Below are 8834 nucleotides of genomic sequence, written 5' to 3'. Positions count from 1 at the left end.
GATCACGACCTGAGCCGAAGGCAGCGGCTTAACCCACTGAGCCACCCAGGCGCCCCCGATAATTTACAATTTATCTTAAATGTAGGTACCTGTACAATTTGCTCTGTCCACTCCCATTCCCAGCCATGTTTTGAGATAATTCAGAAAACAACCAATCTTTGTGTGCTTTTGCTGCTTTCTGAAACAGAATTAAGTGGGAATTCTCCCAGTTTTTATTTAGGGTAACATTTTTTTCAACGAAATCTGACCTGGAACTATAAACTCACTTAGGCCTTTGCAGTGTTTGCTGACAGGTAATTAACAAAAGGTGGTTTAAATCTGTCACTGTGAGGCCTCAGGGTCCTCTTTCTTGAAGCTCAAACTGGACCTGGTGCAGCCCATTCTCCACTACAGGACTCACCCCAGCTTGCTCCCCTGACCCACTCCGAGAGGGACATGGATTACAGAAAGGCTGTCCGTCCATAATCCTAATGGGTACAGTTCTGGCAATTGTCTTTACACTGCTCCTTTGTGACTCGGACTTGGGAGAGGGCCTCACCCCACAAACACTTTCACCAAATCAGAGCCTCTAGCACTACAGGCAACACTGTGTAGAGGCAACGGGCTTGCCTTTTGGGAATGAGAAAAGTGTCTGAATCCCACCTGAGCCTTACTGTAAGCGCAACTTTGGACAATTTAATCTCTGTTCGGCATTTTCCTCTGCAAGACAGGAAAAGATACTTACCTCGTGGTGAAAAGTAAATTGGGAGTCATGTATGTCCAGTCTCTGGCATAGTTCTGAGGGTTCAAAATGCAAAGCTATTATACTTAGTGTGTTACTCAGAAGTAAGTGCCAGCCCCAAATGGCTTGATGTGCACTTAAAAGTAAGGGGCTTGGATTTTTTTTTTTTTTTTTCCTGGCACAGGCTCCTACAGAATCACAGCCAATAGAATCTTTGAAGGACAAACAATGGCAATACTCCATGTAAGAAGACTGCACGCATGTGTGATGCTATGTGAATATTAAGAGTGATGCTTGGTGAGTAGTGTACCTTTGATCTTCTCATCTCTGTGACACAGGTGGTGTGTGTAACATAAATTTTATGGTGGTCAGAGTGGCAGATAACACCAAATCACAGCTAAAACAAAACCCATCCATGTGGAGCCAACAGTCATTTTGCATGTTGAACTGAACGATAATTTGGTATTATGTGATTATGACCACCCAGGGATGGACTGACCCCTGCCTGTGGCTTAACTGCAGGAAAAAATTATATTGCATCTCCAAAAGTATTAAGATTACTAAAAATCAGAGAAAATAGCTACAAATTAGGGAAAAAAACGTACTCCATCAAAGTACTCGACAAGTACACCTCAGATTCCACACTGACTTCTACAACATAGGCATATCTCTTTCACATTCCATCTCAGATTAATCCCCTATCCTCATCCTCCTGAAACTGAAGCAAGGGGTGGCAAGAAGAGTGTGAAAATGAATCCCATCTTGCAGAGCCAGGCTGGCGGAGGGAAGGCACAGGGAGGCGATGGAGATCCAATAATGGGGAAAAAATCAGTGCTCAACTACAACACACCACAAAGGACGGTGCTCTAGTAGATAGCACTTCTCTCAGTTTTAAAACAAGCAGTGTGTGGTTTCTGAGATTTCCAAATGGTCAACTTGTGTTACTTTCACACTCTTGCTTTCCCCTTGCAGAAGAAATGCTTCTACACACTAGATGCAATTTCAACTAAATAAATTTACACTGGGTCCACCTTGGCAAACTTTACCTTTGGCAACACAGTTTATGTCAAATTTACCTATAGGTACCTGCCAGGATACGGACACTTGCTTGTCTTCTTTTGTTTTGAAGAAACTGACTGGCATTGATCTTGATCATGAGGTAATGAATGATACAGAGACCTGAGATGTATTTTTCCAAGTATTTACCTATGCAATATGCATGTTTTGACCTTCCTGAGCCTCAGTATCTCTAATTGCAAAGAGAACACAGTCAATTCTTGATTAACTGAGACACCTTAATAAGATAGGCGGCCACAGAAAATCATGGCTAAAACAAAATTGGTCATAATAATACACTGACTGGTGCTTCTTCTGCATTTTAAACTGAAACTCATTTGAATAACACAAAGCTACAGATCAATCTGTGCTGGGCATGAAGGGGAAAAGTGACCTCAGGAGTAACAGAAAAACCAAAAACCCAAAACCAAAAAAACAGCAAGGAAACTCGGATCTGTCTATAATATCATCCACTAAATCTCTGCGAAGACTCTAGAATCAGTTCCATCACAGCAGAGATCTTGCTTTTTACTGTCCATTTCTGTGACCCTAATATCTAGAACAGTGGATGCAGATGGAGGTCCTCAAATATTTTTTGAAGGAATAGGACGGAAAGAGAAGAGAGGGAGGGAGGGAGGGAAGGTTTTCATTCTATTGGCCGAATGGATCTGGGGAAGAAAACAGCTGCCCAACCTACTTGACTATCTTTGTGAATGATTAGGAATTGACTGAATACTTTAAATTTGAAAATTCTCTTGGATTTCCCTTGAGTACCCAGCAATCAAGAACACCTTGTTCTCTTTCTTCTCTTGGCCCAACCTCAACAGATACCAGGACACTGCAGTCACTGTGCCATCTTGTGGTCATGTCTAGCAAGTTCGTCTTCCTCAATATACCATTAGGGTCTCCCTACCTGCACAGAGGCTCTTGGAATGAATGGGCTCTAAGACTAAAGTTTTGGATGAATAGTTCTCCATTATTTAATTCAACTATCATGGAAAACAAAAAGATGAATCAGTTACCGGTCCCACCACCAAGAAGCGTGTAATTTAGAAGGGAAGATACAGCAAAAGAATATTTATAATTACTGGTAACAAAACAGAAGGTAGAAAATGCCCCCAAATAGTGTAGATTAAGAATAATGGGAATTCCTAGAGATAAAAGATTCATTCAAGCTTTGAGGGTGAAAGTTTGGGAAGGAAGAGCCAAGTGAATGGTGAGTGGAGAGAGAGAAGCCATGGACCTGTGGCGGAGGGCTGGGAATGGTGTGCAGCCCCAGTTTGTGGAGCAGGGACGACGAGGGCAGGTGCAATTATTTCTTCCTTGCCTAGAGCCGATGGTATTTAGTGCTGAGTAAAGGCTGAGAGGGACCAGGAGGCTGAAGGAAGCTGAGCACCAAGGAAAAAAGCACTTTTATGGGCGATGTCAGACTCATTTGTGCCTGTGGAGGCAATCTTGTATGGGCGTAACGGGGGCCAAGCGGACCAGCTGTGATGCTGTGGATAAAAAAATCATTTACCTTTTTGAAGACTGGGTTTCTTCAGCTCAAAAGGGAGATCATTAAATCCCAGAGGTTGCTACGAGGGATAGATGGCATCTGCTATCACATGCAAAGCACAAGCCACAGCCAGTGGCACTCGAGAGTTTTACTAAATGCTGAGGAACCAGTAACACAAAGAACCTGGCAGTGTCTTTAACAGATAAGGGAGAACTGGCACAGGCTTTGAAGAGCAGTGGAAGGATGAGAGGGGACAGTGGCCGTGACATAGGACCAAGACTGCTCATGACACACAGGTGTTTAGGGAAAGGAGTATGGAGGGGGGCAAAAGTAGGAAACCTACTACTTGCAGAATGGACAAAACAGATGGGCCAGTGTAAGGGGAAAAGGTAGGCCATGGAACAGGGGGGAAAAACCATGTCACTGTACTGTCAGAAAAGCAAAAGGAAGAGAGAATTTCATGGAGACGGTGGTCACGGTAAGAACTAAATTCTACTCCCTTTTGCTTTGGAGACATGCAAAGCAAAAATGTCTGAAGCAAAATGTCTGGAAAGCAAAAAATTGTAATCCTGGAAAGAACTATGTCAGGGGACAGAAGAACCAGCATGGAATGCTGAGGTTGAGGAAGGAGTGCCATGGGAGAAATCGAGGCTCGAAGCTCTTTGGAGAAATGGTATCTGCTGAAGGGGAAGGTACAGAAAAGAGTTTTCTGTCCCTGTGTTTGTTCTTAAGATGGCAGAGGCTTGGCATGTTTACATGCTGACAGGTCAGGTGGAGAAAGGATAATGGATTAGCAGGGATGGGACCCAGCACACAAGAGCAGGTACAGGAGGACAGGCTGTGTGCGGATGCTGACCAAAGACTGTAAACACACAGGCAGAGGACAGAGAAGACAAAAATGAACATGGCCTCACACAGGAGGGGACACCCGAGCACAATTTTCAAGGGTGAACTGGCACTGGTCAAGTGGGCAAAGGAGGTAAGAACATTCCACCAGAGGAAATGGCATAAGTCAGGGCAGGCATATGAACCCCAGACTGATGAGCCTGAGGAACTTCAGGTTGGTGCTGTGGGGGTGTAAATGGGAAGGGAGCCAGAGGGTGTGACCTGGGACCAAATCATGACAGGCCGTGGACTCAAGCTGTCCTTTCAGGACCACTTTACACATGTTGTTTCTTTCTTTCTTTTTTCTGAAAATGTTATTTATTCATGAGAGAGAGAGAAAGAGAGAGCAAGAGAGAGAGAGCACAAGCAGGGGGAGCACCAGAGGGAGAGGGAGAAGCAGACTCCTCACTGAGCTGGAAGCCTGACATGGGGCTCGATCCCAGAACCTGGAGATGATGACCTAAGCCGAAGGCAGACGTTCAATGATCTGAGCCACCCTGGCGCCCTACACATGCTGTTTCTAAAGCATCTGGTGATGTGGCTGTCCCAGGCACCTGGAAGCCCAAGGAAAGAAAAAGCAAGGATTCTTCCAGGGTTGGGAGTAGTGAGGTGGGAAAGAGGGCAGTTGATGCAATGGAATATTTTGGAGCACTAGCAAGAGCAAGCTGGGGAGGCGGAGAGCACGTGAAGACACGCCAAGGGAAAAGGAGAGGCTGAGTGTTAACAGTGTGAGACCACCAGGTCCAGCAGAGCATGGCAAAGTGGAGTGGAAGGATACAAGCTGTGGCTGGCAGAGCTCACTCTGGGGTTCAGATGCACAGAGGTAAGCAGGCTGAAGTGACGATGATGCTCTGGAAAGCAGAATGTAAACATGAGGTACTTTTAGTTTGTATGATAGTGTCAGAGAATCTTGATTGTGATAGTTGACCCTTCCTAATTTTTAGATTTCTCAACTGACATCTACCTGTTTAATACTCAAAGGTACCAAAAGAGGTGCCAATTTGAATCCTTTTTTTTTAAAGGAATTAGGCAATGTGAATAATTACTTCTTTAATTGATTTGCTTCGAAAATTCTGAGTAGTTCAGAACGTGGCAGGTGAGTGTTTTCCCGTCACCATAACATGAACTTGGGAGTGTGACTCTACAGCCATCTTTCACTTGTCCTGCAACATCAATGATCTGACACAGGGAGAAAAAAACAGAAAGGAGGAACAAGGGTCGGAACAGCTGAACCAGAGGTTATAAATCCACACACTTCATGCACTTTCTGACAGAGGCAGCACTGTGTGTCCTCCTTCATTTAGTGCCAATCTCTCAGGCAGAAGGAGGCTGAGAGTTCTGGCGCAGCGAAATGAGCAGCCTCAGGTGTCAAGGGCAAACGTAATGATGGCAGCAGGAGGGGACAACTCAGAAGGGAAAACATGAAAGAGAAATATGTTCAGGAAAAATCAAAAAGCATAGACAGCAGCAAGGGTTCTTTAAGTGGTCGTGGCCCACATTGGGGAGGGTTAAGGAAATGGGCACGCCCATGTAAGCCTCGTCACTCAAGTCCTCCCAAGGGTCAAAGTGGCCACACAACTACCAAGCCAGAGGAAGCATTTATCATTTTCTCCACCCATTTCACACCTAAAAATTTATCTGCTGCAAAGAAGCCAAGATGTGGGCACCTGGGTGGCTCAGTGGGTTAAAGCCTCTGCCTTCAGCTCAGGTCATGATCTCAGGGTCCTGGGATCGAGCCCCGCATCGGGCTCTCTGCTCAGCGGGGAGCCTGCTTCCTCCTCTCTCTCTCTCTCTCTCTCTCTCTCTCTCTCTGCCTGCCTCTCTGACTACTTGTAATCTCTATCAAATAAATAAAATCTTTAAAAAAAAAAAAAAAGAAGCCAAGATGTACATAAAGATTTATGCACCAGGCCATTCATCACTGCTTATGTAAAGACCACAAATAAGCTACACAGCCAATGACAGGAGAAGGCTAAATACATCGTGGCGCTCATTCACAAATAGTCTAGCTTTTAAAGAATAAGTAGAAGTAACATAAAAGTACAGGGGAGGGGCGCCTGGGTGGCTCAGTGGTTAAGTGTCTACCTTCAGCTCAGGTCATGGTCCCAGGGTCCTGGGATTGAGCCCCACATCGTGCTCCCTGCTCAGCAGGAAGCCTGCTTCTCCCTCTCCCACTCCCCCTGCTTGTGTTCCCTCTCTCGCTGTCTCTCTCTCCATCAAATAAATAAAATTTAAAAAAAAAAAAAAAGTACATGGGAAACAACATTAACACAATGTTAGTTTTTCAAAAAGTAGGACAAAAAACAAAGATCTCAATTCAGTTTACAAAAGTATTACCTAGGTAGTTTATTTTTTAAAATTTAATTTTTAAATTCTATTAATATATAGTGTATTATTAGTTTCAGAGGTAGAGGTCAGTAATTCATCAGTTGCATATAACACCCAGTGCTCATTACTTCATGGACCCTCCTTAAGGCCCATCACCCAGCCCTCCACCCATCTCCCCTCCAGCAACCCTGTTTGTTCCCTACAGTTAAGAGTGTCTTGTGATTTGTCTCCCTCTATGATTTTGTCTCATTTTATTTTTCCCTCCCCTCCCCTATGATCCTTTGTTTTGTTTCTTAAATTCCACGTATGAGTGAAATCATATAACTGTCTTTTTCTGACTTATTTCACTTGGCATGATGGTCTCTAGGTTCCTTACCTAAGCACTTTAAAGAAAAAAAAAATGCCTATTTGTATTTAACGTCGTTTTGATTATATGAACTTTAATATTATAGCAGAAATATAATATCATATATCTATATTTACTACATGTGTAATGATGTTATTCTTCTTGCTTATGGTACATAACTCAGTATTTGTTTTTCCAAAAATTCAATCTTTCTTTCCAACTTTTCTTTCTAGGAGACTCCAAAAAGTTTGGAGGTAAGAGCCGAATGTGAATCTCCCATCAAATGAGGGGCCACAGAAGCCTGTCAAACAATTTTACAGGATGCAACCAGCAAGAAACAGACTTGTGGGAAACTCTACACCACCAAAAAGACCCCACTTCTTGCTTAGCTGACTGAGCCACCCAGGCGCCCCAAAAGACCCCACATCTTAAACAAATTTTAAGGGGGAACAAAGAGAAAGGGTAACCAGTAGATCAGAAAAGATTTATGAGATATTATCAACTACCTGTAGATACAGCCTTACGGGTCCCGCAAACTGTTAAAAACACTGAGACAATTGTAGATATTTGAACATTAACTAAATATTTGGTGATACTAAGACATTCTTGTTTTTGAGATGTGATGATCATATTTCATATTGTGATCATATCTCTAGAAAGGGTCTGTATGTTTTAGAAATACCACCAAAAATATGTAATGATAAGAAATAATCTTGCATCAAAATAGTCTGCAGAAAAGATACACATGGGTAGGGGAACAGCCAAAATACGAATGGCTACTAAGGTGGTAACTACTGAAACTGGTTACAGGTATATGAAAATCCTTCTAGGACTCTCTGTGCTTTCGTGTTTCTCTGAAATATTCTAAAATAAAAAGTTCCTTAAAAATCTCTCAAGGCAGAACTACACATAACTGCTATATGTGGCGTATTACAAACCATGGGTGCTCAATAAAAACTGGTGGACAGTGACAAAGTCAGAAATTATTTACACGTAGTTTATGACACAACTTGTGTGAACTAAGGAATGCCCATGACCAGTTCTGAAGCCCTAACCCTGCCACAAAGGTTACAGGCCAATCCACTGATAGATGCTACTCTACTGAAGCCAAGTAGTTCTCTGTACTTGCATGTGAAAGGAACAGGGAAACAAATATCTTTAGTAGTCACGGCCTTTCAATCAAATAAATTACTTTTTTAGAAATAAGTATTCTGGGAGAGGGTTTTTAACATTTGGGCTTTCAAGTACTCATCATACAATGAGTGGGTAACTTTAACTCTCACAAGGGTGGAGAACAGGTTGGTCTAGCAGGATCAGAGAACTATGTCAGGCTGGGGGCGGTGGATGAATATGGGGACTCATGGAGGCAATGGCATGCCACTGGGGAAGGGTCATGGAGCAGACAGACCAGGCACCAGGGGAAGGCATCTGCTGGCCAGGGGTGTGTGTGCATGCACGTGCACGGAAACCAGGTTGGCAAGGTCTGGGAAAGGAGGCAAAGATGTGACGGTCTGAGGAAGAAAGAGGAAGTCCAGACACAGTGGTAGAGTCAAGTGAGGGCTTCAAGCTGCTTTGGTCTGGACAGCCTTGAACATGTCTATTGGCTGAAAAAAATAGTCAATGCAGCATACATATTTCCATATTCCGTGAGACAAGGAGGAGATAGGGAGCCTTGGGCAGGAGAAAAGCTTCCCTGTAGCCAAGAAAAGAAAGGAATAGGTTTGTGGTAAGGGAACAGATAGTAGGTAAGGCATATCTGATAGACCCAATTTTCTCAGTGAACCTGAGCACTTACCTAATGTCTCCTATAGATTCCAATTAGAATCTCAGACTATTAACTATTAATAGATCAGTATTAATCATTAGAACATAAAATATTATTTTTATTTTGTTAAATACTAGAATATAAAAAGAAAATATTAATAGGTTTATTATTAGTCTATTAATGATTATTAGATTATTAAGATCCTAGTTCTATAAGAACTATTATCATTGTCATC

Source organism: Enhydra lutris, unplaced genomic scaffold, assembly GCF_002288905.1.
Source record: "Enhydra lutris kenyoni isolate GAN:26980312 unplaced genomic scaffold, ASM228890v2 scaffoldscaffold41, whole genome shotgun sequence".
NCBI classification, from domain to species: domain Eukaryota; kingdom Metazoa; phylum Chordata; class Mammalia; order Carnivora; family Mustelidae; genus Enhydra; species Enhydra lutris.
The sequence above is the reverse complement of the archived record's forward strand: the minus strand, read 5'-3'. Positions refer to the sequence as shown.